The sequence below is a fragment of the Lolium rigidum genome, chromosome 6, assembly GCF_022539505.1.
Source record: "Lolium rigidum isolate FL_2022 chromosome 6, APGP_CSIRO_Lrig_0.1, whole genome shotgun sequence".
Lineage (NCBI taxonomy): Eukaryota > Viridiplantae > Streptophyta > Magnoliopsida > Poales > Poaceae > Lolium > Lolium rigidum.
The window spans coordinates 41,116,206-41,131,510 of record NC_061513.1 but is presented as its reverse complement, the minus strand read 5'-3'; positions in this window follow the sequence as shown (position 1 = coordinate 41,131,510).

Below are 15,305 nucleotides of genomic sequence, written 5' to 3'. Positions count from 1 at the left end.
TACTAATGTTTCGGTTAAAACAATTATAGCATGATATATAAACATTTATCATAAACATAAAGATATAAATAATAACCACTTTATTATTGCCTCTAGGGCATATCTCCTTCACATTACCAATTTCTTGTAGCCATTACTATTCACGGTAAAAATGATAAACGAACCAATCTATCTATCTCTGTATTTGAGGTTTTGACCTGAAAACAAATGGGTATTATAAAGGGAAATAAAAGTTCAAAAAAATGTAAAAACGAAACAATCTACCTATCTTTGTATAGAAGATCGTCCGTATGATTTTTGAGGTCATTTAGAGAAGGTAGAAAAAAATCCCTTTTGAGAAGGTCGAAAAAACCTAACTTGTTACAAAAGCTGGTTTCAGATGAGACCTAACCAAATTTGGCATACATTATGCCATATCTATAACAACAAGGAATATCTAAAAGGGAAAGTTTCACAAAATTTGAAATTTATGGCGAAAATGATGCCATACATGATGTTGTTTTTCGAGGTTTTGACCCGAAAATCAATTGGATATTATAAAGGGAAATAAAAAGTTCGAAAAATATAAAAACGAAACAATCTATCTATCTATGTATAGAAGATCAGTCTGTATGAAATTTGAGGTCATTTAGAGGAGGTAGAATAAATCACCTTGTTAGAAAAGCTGGTTTCAGTGAGACGAAACGGCATGCGTTTAAGCAAAGTGATTTTTTCGAACATCTCCAAATGATCCCAAATTTGCCATACATGATGCCATACGTGTAACAACAAGAAACCCTATCTAAAAAGTGTCAAAAAAGTTTTCCCAACCGTATAGCTCTATCAAAAAGAACCTCACCATGGCGCTAGTATAATTTTGGGCTTAGTTACAAACTTTCGTTACCTAACCTTCAACACGAAACTTGTTTCAAATCACTTTTGGCGTACAAGAAACAAATCCCTCTTTGATTCAAGCACCACAGCCTCCAAACTTTGCCGATGCCGATATCGGCATGGTCGAAACGGCTATGCTCGACGCCACCTGCTAGGTCACCGTCGGGATGCACCCTCAATCCCGTCCCCTCATTCGATCACCGACACACCGGAGATACCGCCGAGGTCAATGCCTAACGTACATGCCGATGCCAATGCCGAACATGCATCCACGCCGACGTGGGCACGGCCACGCCGCCCGCTATGCTCGGACGCCACGGACCACCGCGAGGTCTTTCCCTTCGCCACCACACTCTTCTAGCACCCATCTATACACGCCGAAAGGAGAGACGCTAGTTTTCTCTACATTGCTCGCGTTCGTGTCGGACACGGTCAGTCAAAGTTTTGAGGTAGTCGTCGATGTCGTCGACCATTTCTTCTCTTCTTTGCATGGTTAAACGCGTCTAGTTCATATCTATCTAATACGTCTGGTCTCGCCTCATGCAGTTCTTTGTGGACGTCGATCTCATCTCGGCATTCCGCAGGCCACCTCCTCCGTGCCATCGCTGTAGAGCTCCGTTTAAAAATCTATTCCTACCCGTGTATTGCCCCTTGTATCAGCGCCATGGCCCACTTGTCATTCGATATACCGAAGCCCCACTCGTGCGTGTTTTGGTCGGGATACAGCGATGCTTACGGTCAAACAAAGATGGATGGTCTGACGTGTCTTTGCGGGCTCTACGTGGCCCCACTAGTCAGAAGATAACGGTCAACCGTCGGGCAACCGGCCGTTATAGCATCTGTGATGGTTTCAGACAAGCACTTGGGGAAAACTGAGGAAAAACTAAGGAGCTGGGGAAAACTGAGCACAACTAAGGAACCGAGGGCACGAAAATAGAAATCCCATTAATCAAATGAACATGTGAATTTCACAACCCCGGTAATTCGATGCTGCTGAAAGTTTCAAGTGCCAGCACCAATTTCCATTGGTTATCAACGTGCGGCATGTCTAAAATTGAGGGGCGAGGAAAATTACCCTTACATGCACGAAGCATGCCCTCATTTTCATTTTGAAACTCATAGTAAGTAACATTTTTTCGATAAAGGGAATATATTAATATCTGAAGATACCAATTACACCCAGCCTCTGCAACAACGCAACACCCTAATGGCAGTACGGATGCACATAGCCAAAAAAGGAAAAAGAAAACTAAGAAACAAAAGTCCCGCTACAGTATTCTAGGCCTAGCAACAGCAATATATCCACCACCAAGACAACACCTGAAATACAGACTCTTCAAAAGCGACGCCTCCAAGAAGGAAACAGTGCACCAGCACCGTTGTCGCCCGATCAAAGATCTTAGGTTTTCACCCTGAAGATAGTCCCCGCTCTCAAAAACAATGCCTCCAGCAAGGTCATTGCCAGGCACAACCAGTTAAGGCCAGACCTTGGATTTTCATCCTGAAAGGTAGGACTCTGAACTTCACCTGTGTTGCCGCCCCCACTTGCATACCACTGCTGCGAAGCTCGGAACACCAATCAAGTCCCTCAACAGCGCGGAGACATAAATCCCCATTAGCTAGACCTCCGATCCGGCATTCATGATATTCTCTTCTTCTGACTTCACCATGGACCAAAATGTCACTTGGTGTAGACACAGAACAGAGCTTTGCGTCGCTCCCTCCAGAACCAAACGGCTGGAATAAAAACATGGGTGCGCACGATCGAATACCACCCGATCCAGCAAACTCCAGGCAAAAGAGGCACTGTTATATTCGCCGGTGGCGCCTTCCGGAACTCAACACTCCGGCTAGATCAAGAAGGGCAGACCTCAGGAAGGTCTCCATCTTCGCGCAAGAGGAACCCTAGGACCACCACCTTCAAACTGCGAAACAGATGAACAAGCCCCCTCACCGTCATCTGCTAGCCAGCGAAAACGAAGGAGGAATCGGTGAACACACCATCCGAGACCCACGCGACCCAGATCAAAGATCGGGCCTGCCACGCCACGCGGTCTTGGACGCCGGTACTGTCTCATCCTTTGGTGATGGGTATTGAAGTATGGGGGCCGATGCATAAGTCGGCCGTAAAAATTCACAAAAAATTCGAAAAATTCGAATTTTTTGAATTTTACTGACCGACTTATGCATCGGCCCCCATACTTCAATACCCATCACCAAAGGATGAGACACCTCTACCGCATATCCTCGTGTTTTATCCACTCGGGTGCCCCCCGAGCCGATTCTCGTCAAGAGAATTGATGGTATCGGCTCCGTTGGATAACATGTTGAACCCGGTGCGGAATGGTTGGTGAGGATAATTTTGGCCGATTGCCGGAATCGGCCTCCACGTTGCTTGCTCGGTGAAGGTTTTGTGATGTCCCTTCATAAATTTTTTGGGGCCGATCACAAGGATCAGCCTCGCCACGTTTGCTCATTGACGTGCTCTTGCTACTCGTTCGGGCCGGTAGATAAAACCAGCCCAATCTCTGACTTTATCATGTTGGTGCGCTTGCTCGTCGTCCACCTTGAGTGCATCGTGTAATCGTGGAGCACTAAGCTTTGTCGGAAGCACGAGCACCATGTTTGTGCCAGCCGATGTTTCATCATCGGCTTTCCTTTGCTTGGGGCGCCACTCCATTTTCCGTGGACGACCCTCTTCATCCAGGGTTCGCTGAACCTTCGCAGCCAGATCAGGCCTTGCCTTCCTTAACGTATGCAAGTATAACCTCTCTGCTTCCTCCAGGCCGCGCAATCGCTGAACCCTACGTTTCTGGGAACGGCCGAGTCCATCAGGGCACCACCTTGGCCGGTGGTACCTGTCTTCTTCTTCTCCCTCGTCTTCTGAATCTTCGAGATCTTTCAACCGAGGGGACTCAGCTCGTTTGCTTTGTGCCGGGAGAGGCCCTAGGCGCTTGAACACGGACACGTTGGCTGTCTCCTTCTTCTTCTGGTTGCAATCTGGGTGACAAGGGATTAACTTGTCAATGCCTATGGATTGTAGGCTAGGGTTTAGTTAGAAGTAGAGGGCAAGTAGATCTCGAAGGTTTCAGCCGAAAAGTACTCGACGATTATGAAAACTAGGGTTTGCGAGACAATGATTCGATGATCTCCTCGTCCCTCGACTCCCCTTTATATAAGAGGTGGAGCCGAGGGTTTCGTTTTGTACAAGTTACAAAGTCCGGGACGGTTTCTAACTCATCCCGCTAGATTTACAAACAACACTTCCTATTACAATTCTACTTTCCTTAATATATCTTGGGCTCTCGAACCTTCTTATTCTTCGGGTAGTGGGCCTTTGTTAAACCCCGGTACTATCTTTGGCAGTGCCCATTTGGGATGCCTATGTCGGTAGCCCCCGAGATTTTGCTTGAATCGTAGAATCAGGGAAAATCTCCACTGCTTATTCTTATTCAACAATTTAAACTTTTCTATATTTCTTTATATAAATTTCTATATTGCACAGGGATATTGGTAGTTGGGGCTAGTTCATCTGACGGATCAGGTACTAGTTAACTGCTCTAGTGGCAATCCGCAAAAACCTACTTCAAGACCACGTCCCTGGACATGATCTCGGGATACTGGTGCAAACTTCGACAGGTGCCGCTTAAGGTCTTACCATTCTGTCGAGTCCCAGTCAAATTTATCGAGTACCTAACGCGTCCGTTAGGATTTTTCTTCGTATCTCGTTGATACGGATAAAAGTAGCGAGCGCAGTCTTCGGCGATGCCACGCCCGGCAGAATGGATCTGGGGTCTTACCTTCGCAAATTTGCGGCATTCAGAAATTGATCGCAACTTTGGCGTTCAGAGAATATATTGTCGAGTGCTTTTCCGGCTGTTGGAATGGCACATTTTATCGAGTCAAATATGACTTATATTAATCTCCCGATGGGAGTATATGTAGAGTTAATTATAACTCGAAATATACTCTCTTGCTTTTCTATCTTTCTTTCTTTTTCTTTTTATATTTCATCGGGCACGCGAACAGCGTTCCCGATGGGAGTAGCCCCCGAGGCTACAGCCAAGAACTTGTGCTTGGTTGTAGGCTCAACATTTTAGTCCACGTTGTCACTATATTGCCATTTATCTCCCGATATTCTTTCTCTTCTTTTTTTATCTATCGGGTGCGCGAACAGCGCTCCCGATGGGAGTAGCCCCCGAGGCTACAGCCAAGAACTTGTGCTTGGTTGTAGGCTCCACAATTTCTATATTTGCCATAGTCGAAACTTTACTTTTATCGAAGTAGCCCCCGAGCATTTGGGCAAAAACTTGTTTCTGACCAAAGGCTCCCGAAGTATGCAAATAACTTATCCTGTCGCCATTCTCTTTTTATTTTTCTTGTCGACATATTTTCCTTTGTCAAATTCTCTTCAGCTCTATTAATGGTCGAGGTTTTTCTGCCTTGTGGGTCCATTGTTCCCACCACGTTGACACGTCGTGCAAGTGGGGGACACACGTCCTCCGCTTTTCCTGGCGCACGTTCGGTAACGCCTGTTCCATTCCATCTCCGTAAAAATACCTTTTTACCCTCATATCTACTGGATCTCTTTTCACCACACGATCTCTTCATCCGACGGTTCATTACTTCTCCCGAAGCCTATATAAACCTTTCTTCAACCTCCGTCCACTCCTTCGCTTGCGCCGCACATCTGCTCCCCTCTGCAAGAACTCCCCTGCTAACGCCATGTTGTATAATGTTTCCCTTGGATCTCCTGGGGGTGGCCTGGATGCGAGGATGTAAGCTTGTGTCGCCATATACCCAGCTTCTGGTGTCTTAGGGATAATATTTCCTCTTGTATCTATCGACATAAAGGACATGTCGAGGTTTTGAACCAAGTGCTCTCTTTCTGCTTCGGGTATGTGTTGTAACCTTGATCTTCCTCTCGTTCCGAGCCTCCCCGTGGCTATCACCCGAAACTCTAGATTGTCCACTTAGATCTGCCCTTCTCCCTGCCGGATGCGAAGCTGCCTCCTTTCTCCCGTTCAACTCAGCTCGTCCGTTTTTCTATTTCTCGGGCGGTTCGTGCGAGCCTATATTGATAAGCTTGCAGTTCTTGAGCTGTAGCGGTTGTCGTCATTGGCTCCGAACCATCTAGGGCTTTTGCCGCTCTATCCCAGGCTGCTCGTGGAAGTTGAACTCTGACACGTGGTGTGGGCCCGACATATTTAGTGCCCATACCTCTCCTTAGATCTGAGGGATCGACAAAAGTATTACCCAAATCGTCGAAAGCCTCTGATGTTTCCTCTTGATTGTCGATAGCATAAATCTGATGATATTTTGTACTCCGATCTATGTTGGGTTTGGTGACATCATTGTTGAGATTGATGAAGACCTTGCCCACTCGTGATAGATTTGTCGATGAAGTCGTAATCGTCGACATCGCTTGAGCCATCGCTTATATATGAGTCCGCAGATGACTCAAACAATGTGTTGTCGAAGATCTTGGCGAGTTTCTCTCTTGCTCTGATGCTGACGTAACGTGTTGCCGAAGTTTCTTCTTCTGACTCAGTTGACGATGCATAGCTTAAAAAATCAGAATCGACCGCCGACGATCCCGACGAAATCGGAATTTCGACACGATACGATCCTTCCTTCTCGACGCGAAAGTGAAACCTTCCGAACGTCATCTCCAAGGGCTCCGCCAGATACGCATATGCATCCAAACGGGAGGGTGGGTGAGGAACAAAATCAACAAGACCAGCAGCCGATCTGTTTACCTCGATCCATAGTGTTGCTTTCGGTTGACGATGTCGAAGATCTTGAACGTGCCATCGAGATCAGATCCTTACGCCTCTAATTCCCACAGACGGCACCAATTGACAAGGGATTAACTTGTCAATGCCTATGGATTGTAGGCTAGGGTTTAGTTAGAAGTAGAGGGCAAGTAGATCTCGAAGGTTTCAGCCGAAAAGTACTCGACGATTATGAAAACTAGGGTTTGCAGACAATGATTCGATGATCTCCTCGTCCCTCGACTCCCCCTTTATATAAGAGGTGGAGCCGAGGGTTTCGTTTTGTACAAGTTACAAAGTCCGGGACGGTTTCTAACTCATCCCGCTAGATTTACAAACAACACTTCCTATTACAATTCTACTTTCCTTAATATATCTTGGGCTCTCGAACCTTCTTATTCTTCGGGTAGTGGGCCTTCGTTAAACCCCGGGTACTATCTTTGGCAGGCCCATTTGGGATGCCTATGTCATCGGGCAGTTGCCGATTGTGGGCAATCGGCTCATTCCTGAATCCCAGCAGTGTCTGAAGAAGGGACAGTCCCGGTGCTTATCCTCGTCGACTCGCTCCCCAACTTTTCCTTGGCACGGCGCACGTGCTCCTCCTCATCACGATCCTGCCGACGACGTCTCCTGTCGTCCTTAGCCAGACGATCTTCTTCATCATCGTCGTTGAATCGCCGGCGTTGGTCATACTGACTTACATACTTGTTGCGGAGGTGATCAGAGAGAGGTCGTTGATACCTTATGTTTTTCACCTCTCCCTCTGTGACGTAGCGCTTGCCGTCTTGGCGGAGCCGATCGCGTGGAGAGGCTTCCTCTGTATCTTTGCTATGAGAGCAGCTGCCCTCATCTCCGTCCTTACCAGAGTGGTGTCCCGGTCCTACCATGTTGATATTGCACGAGAAATCCGGTTGGCACCCTCCATGGTAAGTATACTCCACCATGTTTACGGCGGGGAAGGGGTGTGTGTCGACCTTCATGGCGTATTGGTTGAAAATCAACCGTCCGTTTTCTATCGCCATTTGGATCTGCTGCCGCCACACCCTGCGATCGTTGGTGGTGTGGGTGAACGTGTTATGCCACTTGCAGTATGGCTTTTCGTTCAGCTCTTGCACCGTGGGGATTTTGTGGCCTTCGGGTACCTTTATATGCTTCTCCGTGAGTAAGAGATCAAAAATCTGCTCAGTCTTGGTCACGTCGAAGTCGAACCCTTTTGGAGGGCCTTGTGGCTTCACCCATTTGCAGGTCACGGGGCCCGTCGCTCGAGTCCATTCAGCCACTGCTACCTCTCGATCTCCCGCAGCACCTTCATCCTCGTCCGCCTCAACCGGGGTCACCGCACGCTTGAATTTGTCCTGGTAAACATCCGGGTGGCGCTGCTCATATGCCGGCGGCTTACGCACCATGTGCGCCAATGAAGGGTAGTCTGCTTGGGAGGCCACGTCCTTAATCGATGATGAGAGACCCACCACCGCCAACTCGACTGCTTCTTTTTCACTTACGTGAGCCGAAAAGCATCGGTTCCTAATGGTCCTGAAGCGCTGGACGTATTCTGACACCGTCTCCCCGCGCTTCTGTCGTACTTGTGCTAGATCGGCAATACCGACATCGGAAGCCTCTGAGTGATACTGCTCATGGAACTGCTCTTCCAATCGCTTCCAAGTCCGGATGGAGTTCGGTGGCAGCGATGTGTACCACCCGAAAGCCGATCCTGTGAGGGACTGTGCGAAGAACCTCACATGCAACTCGTCTGATGCTGAGATCGTGCCCAGCTGTGCCAAATATCGGCTCACATGCTCGATGGAGCTGGAACCATCTGATCCACTAAACTTTTGAAGTCCGGGAGCCGATATTTGGGTGTTAGCGGGATCAGTTCGTAGTCGTTGGGGTACGGCTTGGTGTAGCCGAACGTCTTCCTTTTCGGCATCATGCCGAACTGATCTTTCAGGATTGCACAAATCTGATCCGCGGTGATGGCTGAAGGTGTCGAACCCTGAAGATTCGCCGGGGTGGCATATTTAACCAGCCATGCTTGCTTTTCTGGTTGCAGGAGCTGGGCTCTGGAGGTTTGTCGGAGTGGCGTACTTAGCTAGCCACGTTTGCTTCTCAGGATCGGCTCCCGACGCTCCTCCTGCCGTCCCAGAGGCCCCTGCCGTCGCAGCCTGGTTCGAGAGTGCCCAGGTGTTGCAGTCTGGCACGTATGCGAATGCGTATCCGTGCGGGATCTCCTTGGGTGCCTCAGGTAGGAATTGGTAGTCACTAGGATCACCACCAATCTTGTAGACGACGTATGCCGATGAGTTCGGCAGTTCCGGTGCTGCCCATGCGAACGGCTGGGGCTGGAGTGGCATCTCTCCTTTGAACGTCCCCGAGCTGGTCCCGACGGAGAATACCGGTGGCTCATGATTTCCTCGGACCACGCGCGAGCGACACGCTCCAAAGTGTTCACCAGGCTCTCGAGTGGCGGTGCAGCGAATGAGCCACCATGTAGTTGATTTCCTGCCGCGGCGACCCGGTGCGTTCTTCCGACGGGCGGACAGGTCCACTCCATCGAGTGCGCCTTCAGGTGTGAAACCCTTCCACCTGACGCCATGGGAGCGGGTTCGGTGGAAAGAGCCGATGAGTTCGGCTTCGAGGGTTGCCTTGATCTTGTCATGTTTCTTCTTGAGCTCATCAGGCAGATCCTCGTACTTGACCGGAGTGCCTTCCGCCATCTCGGATGTAGATGGCGATGTGGTGGATGTCGAAGATGGTCCCACCGGGCGTGCCAGAATGTGTTGACGTCAGAAACCCCCTGGCGGGCAGAGACGGGCAACACAGTAGAGCCGGGAACAACTAGGGCTGCGGCTGGCCCCAGTCCCTCAGAGCGACGGCCCGCAAAGCCTCCCGGTCGCACGTCCGATGCTATCGCAAGGGCGTGCCACCTGACCTATACCCGGTCGGGAAGGTGTGGATGATGCCTCGCTTAGTTTCTCGCATGGCATACACGTAAACATTAAATACGAGCCTCGATCGGCTCTCGGGTTATCCCGTGAATCGGCTCAAAGAGCCGATCCACCCATGATTCGAACGAGGTGTCCGAATATATGGTGGTCCTGCTTGATCAAGATAAAGCTAATTAGATCTACGACGATTTAGGGTTTTCACCGCATAATCGGATCATCCTACTCACGATTGGGCCTCGCGCTCGCGCACGGTGACCGTAAGCCGATCCTAGACAGGGCCTAAAAACCAACACGAGGTTGATCCCCGGAACATCCTTTCTAGGGCTAGCAAACGTCACCCTACACGCCGCTGGATCCTCCAACCCTTTATAGGGCCTAACTATTGCGGATATTAAACTAATCCTTGATGAACAAGGAGCAACCGTAACGGATCAGATCTACTAAACTATGATCAAGCGGGGTGCCGCCCCTACACCTAAGATAGGTGTAAGGGCGGCTAGATGTGCGAGGGTTGCATAACGAAAGCATGTAATTCGAAGAACAATGCTAACCCTAACACATCTAAGATAACTACGTTGCTCGCCATCAAAAAGGCTTCAGCACGAGCAACGCATGAACAACGTGGGCAGAGCTTGGCTGCCTAGATCGCAAGATGCGATCTAGGCAGCATGGTGCTTACCGGAGAAACCCTCGAGACGAAGGAGTTGGCGATGCGCCGAGATTTGTTTGTGTTGAACGTTGGTTGTTGTTTATTCCATAAACCCTAGATACATATTTATAGTCCAAGCGGACTTTCTAATGTGGGCGTGCACTAAACCGTGCACGGGTAAAACTCTAACTTCTAAACTAAGATGCGATCTAATATGTTACAGATACATGGGCAGTCTAGCCCAACTTGGTATAAAAGGCCGATTCACGTATTCCTTCTATGTATATTCTTCAACTCCATCTTGATCGCGGCCCACCTCTGACTCGGTCAAATTCCGGTGATAACACATGCCCCTCTGGTTTTGGAAATGACATTTCCAAAAACATTATGCTCTTCTTTCGTCGGGTCATGTCGTGGCAGTAACAAAAACCGCCGCGAATCCTCATCATGATGCCTTGCCCCCTCCACTTCTCCACGTGGCCGCAAAACCTTCCTGTTGGGCAACATCTCCTCGGAAGCTGCTCGTGGCATTGAATCTCCCTCATATCCCTTTTATTTAACCGTTCTCAACAGCTTGCGCCTCCTTCGTCCTCCTCGCCTTAGCACCAAAAAACCCTCTGTGCCACCATGTGTTCTCCCTCCTCCTCCGAGCTTTCCTACGGGTCCTCCTCCTCCCGTGAGACGCCGCCGGAAATCCGTGCCCCAGAAGAATGGGACGAGGAGAGCCACGCCTCCTCCATTTGGTCCGAGGACGACAAGTCCTTGACCAGTGGGGATGAAGATCTTCAGTTCCTCGCCGACGGGAACCGGAGTCGAAAGCGAGGACGACCGGTTCCCCTGGGACGGCTGCCTCACCTCTGAAGAAGAGGAAGAAGAAGACGACGACGACGACGACTCCCTCGAGGGCTACCCGCCGGCAAAACGCCCCCGCATGTGGTGGGACGACGACAGCAGCGACGATGAAGACGGGGATGAAGCTCCCGTAGAGGGCCACGGGAGTAGCGACGAGGGGCCCATCGGCAGCAGTGCCGATGAGAGTTCTGAGGATGCCGATGAGGGCAGTGATGGCCCATAGATTAGGATCCACTAGTGTAGGCCTAGCAGTAGTAGATTGGTCAATAGACCCTTCTTTTGTTCCTCCTTCTTTGAGCAATCGGCTCTTTCTCTGTAAGAAACTCCTGTTTATGAATGAAGAAGTTTCCCCAATTTGACTTTGCTGATTTCCTTTTAAACCGATTCTCAATGAGCCGATGGCCACGCATCACCCTTGACGCAAATCGCGGCACAGAACTAGCCGATGGCTACCCAATCGGCTTTCAAAAAACAGAGCATCTATCAGGCCAGCTGCCCCCCGAGTCTCAGTCAAGGCGAAACAGAGACGAGGGCATGCCATTCAGGAAAAGGGGCCTAGGCTAGATCAATGTCTGAGAGAACATTCATGTAGAGCCAGCCGATTCCCAGCAAAATCGGCTCTTCGGAGCAGAGAACCTTTAGGGTGAGCTGCCCCCCCCCCCCCCCCGAGCTTCTTCAGACCGCCTTAGCCCGATCTGACATCCAGGCTGTTCTTGGCATTGTTCTTGAAGAGAGAACCTGAGCCATTGAACCATTGAACCACTCCATTGAGGAGTTCCCCCATCACAGCCTCTCTTCGTGGTCCACTTCCTGCTCCATTGATCCTCTGACAGTTACAGTTACACCCCTTGAGTCGATGGCCATGCATCGGCTGTGCTCAAAATTTTCGAATTTTTTGGCCGATTTAATGTATCGGCCCCCATACTTCAATATCCATCATCAAAAGATGAGACGCTTCCACTGCATATCCTCGTGTTTCATCCACCTGGGTGCCCCCCGAGCCGATTCTGTCAAGAGAATTGATGGTGTCGGCTCTGTTGGATTACATGTTGAACCCAGGCAGAATGGATGATCCGATTATGCGGTGAAAACCCTAAATCGTCGGCGCATCGCCAACTCCTTCGTCTTGACATCGGCAAAAAAATTCGAATTTTTTGTGAATTTTTACGGCCGACTTATGCATCGGCCCCCATACTTCAATACCCATCACCAAAGGATGAGACACCTCTACTGCATATCCTCGTGTTTTATCCACCTGGGTGCCCCCCCGAGCCGATTCTGTCAAGAGAATTGATGGTATCGACTCTGTTGGATAACATGTTGAACCCAGTGCGAGAATGGATGGTGAGGATAATTTTGGCCGATTGCTTGGAATCGGCCTCCACGTTGCTTGCTCGGTGAAGGTTTTGTGATGTCCCTTCATAAATTTTTTGGGGCCGATCACAAGGATCAGCCTCGCCATGTTTGCTCATTGACGTGCTCTTGCTACTCGTTCAGGCTGGTAGATAAAACCAGCCCAATCTCTGACTTTATCATGTTGGTGCGCTTGCTGTCGTCCACCTTGAGTGCATCGTGTAATCGTGGAGCACTAAGCTTTGTCGGAAGAACGAGCACCATGTTTGTGCCAGCCGATGTTTCATCATCGGCTTTCCTTTGCTTGGGGCGCCACTCCATTTTCCGTGGACGACCCTCTTCATCCAGGGTTCGCTGAACCTTCGCAGCCAGATCAGGCCTTGCCTTCCTTAACGTATGCAAGTATAACCTCTCTGCTTCCACCAGGCCGCGCAATCGCTGAACCCTGCGTTTCTGGGAACGGCTGAGTCCATCAGGGCACCACCTTGGCCGGTGGTACCTGTCTTCTTGTTCTCCCTCGTCTTCTGAATCTTCGAGATCTTTCAACCGAGGGGACTCAACTCGTTTGCTTTGTGGCGGGAGAGGCCCTAGGCGCTTGAATACGGACACGTTGGCTGTCTCCTTCTTCTGGTTGCATTCTGGGCAGTTGCCGATTGTGGGCAATCGGCTCATTCCTGAATCCCAGCAGTGTCTGAAGAAGGGACAGTCCCAGTGCCTATCCTCGTCGACTCGCTCCCCCAACTTTTCCTTGGCACGGCGCTCGTGCTCCTCCTCATCACGATCATGCCGACGACGTCTCCTGTCGTCCCTAGCCAGACGATCTTCTTCATCATCGTCGTTGTATCGCCGGCGTTGGTCATACTCGACTCACATACTTGTTGAGGAGGTGATCGAGAGAGAGGTCGTTGATACCTTATGTTTTTCACCTCTCCCTCTGTGACGTAGCGCTTGCCGTCTTGGCGGAGCCGATCGCGTGGAGCGGCTTCCTCTGTATCTTTGCTATGAGAGCAGCTGCACTCATCTCCGTCCTTACCAGAGTGGTGTCCCGGTCCTACCATGTTGATATTGCACGAGAAATCCGGCTGGCACCCTCCATGGTAAGTATACCCCACCATGTTTACGGCGGGGAAGGGGTGTGTGTCGACCTTCATGGCGTATTGGTTGAAAATCAATCGTCCGTTTTCTATCGCCATTTGGATCTGCTGCCGCCACACCCTGCAGTCGTTGGTGGTGTGGGTGAACGTGTTATGCCACTTGCAGTATGGCTTTCCGTTCAGCTCTTGCACCGTGGGGATCTTGTGGCCTTCGGGTACCTTTATATGCTTCTCCGTGAGTAAGAGATCAAAAATCTGCTCGGCCTTGGTCACGTCGAAGTCGAACCCTTTTGGAGGGCCTTGTGGCTTCACCCATTTGCAGGTCACGGGGCCTGTCGCTCGAGTCCATTCAGCCACTCGCTACCTCTCGATCTCCCGCAGCACCTTCATCCTCGTCCGCCTCAACCGGGGTCACCGCACGCTTGAATTTGTCCCGGTAAACATCCGGGTGGCGCTGCTCATATGCCGACAGCCTTCGCACCATGTGCGCCAGCCGAAGGGTAGTCTCGCTTGGGAGGCCACGTCCTTAATCGATGATGAGAGACCCACCACCGCCAACTCGATCGCTTCTTTTTCACTTACGTGAGCCGAAAAGCATCGGTTCCTAATGGTCCTGAAGCGCTGGACGTATTCGACACTATCTCCCCGCGCTCATCGTCGTACTTGTGCTAGATCGGCAATACCAACGTCGGAAGCCTCCGAGTGATACTCGCTCATGGAACTGCTCTTCCAACTCGCTTCCAAGTCCGGATGGAGTTCGGTGGCAGCGATGTGTACCACCCGAAAGCCGATCCCGTGAGGGACTGTGCGAAGAACCTCACACGCAACTCGTCTGATGCTGAGATCGTGCCCAGCTGTGCCAAATATCGGCTCACATGCTCGATGGAGCTGGAACCATCCGATCCACTAAACTTTGTGAAGTCCGGGAGCCGATATTTGGGTGGTAGCGGGATCAGTTCGTAATCGTTGGGGTACGGCTTGGTGTAGCCGAACGTCTTCCTTTTCGGCATCATGCCGAACCGATCTTTCGGAATTGCACAAATCTGATCCGCTGTGATGGCTGAAGGTGTCGAACCCCGAAGATTCGCCGGGTGGCATACTTAACCAGCCATGCTTGCTTTTCCGGTTCTAAGCCAACTGCAGGAGCTGGGCTTTGGAGGTTTGTCGGAGTGGCGTACTTGGCTAGCCACGTCTGCTTCTCAGGATCGGCTCCCGACGTTCCTCCTGCCGTTCCAGAGGCCCCTGATGTTGCAGCCTGGTTCGAGAGTGCCCAGGTGTTGCGATGCCGGTACGTATGCACACGCGTATCCGTGCGGGATCTCCTTGGGTGCCTCGGTAGGAATTGGTAGTCACTAGGATCACCACCAATCTTGTAGACGACGTATGCCGATGAGTTCGGCAGTTCCGGTGCTGCCCATGCGAACGGCTGGGGCTGGAGTGGCATCTCTCCTTTGAACGTCCCCAGAGCTGGTCCCGACGGAGAATACCGGTGGCTCATGATTTCCTGGACCACGCGCAGAGCGATACGCTCCAAAGTGTTCACCAGGCTCTCAGAGTGGCGGTGCAGTGACTGAGCCACCATGTAGTTGATCTCCTGGCGTAGCGACCTGGTGCGTTCTTCTGACGGAGTGGACAGGTCCACTTCATCGAGTGCGCCTTCAGGTGTGAAACCCTTCCACCTGACGCCATGGGAGCGGGTTCTGTGGAAAGAGCCGATGAGTTCGGCCTCGAAGGTTGCCTTGATCTCGTCATGTTTCTTCTTGAG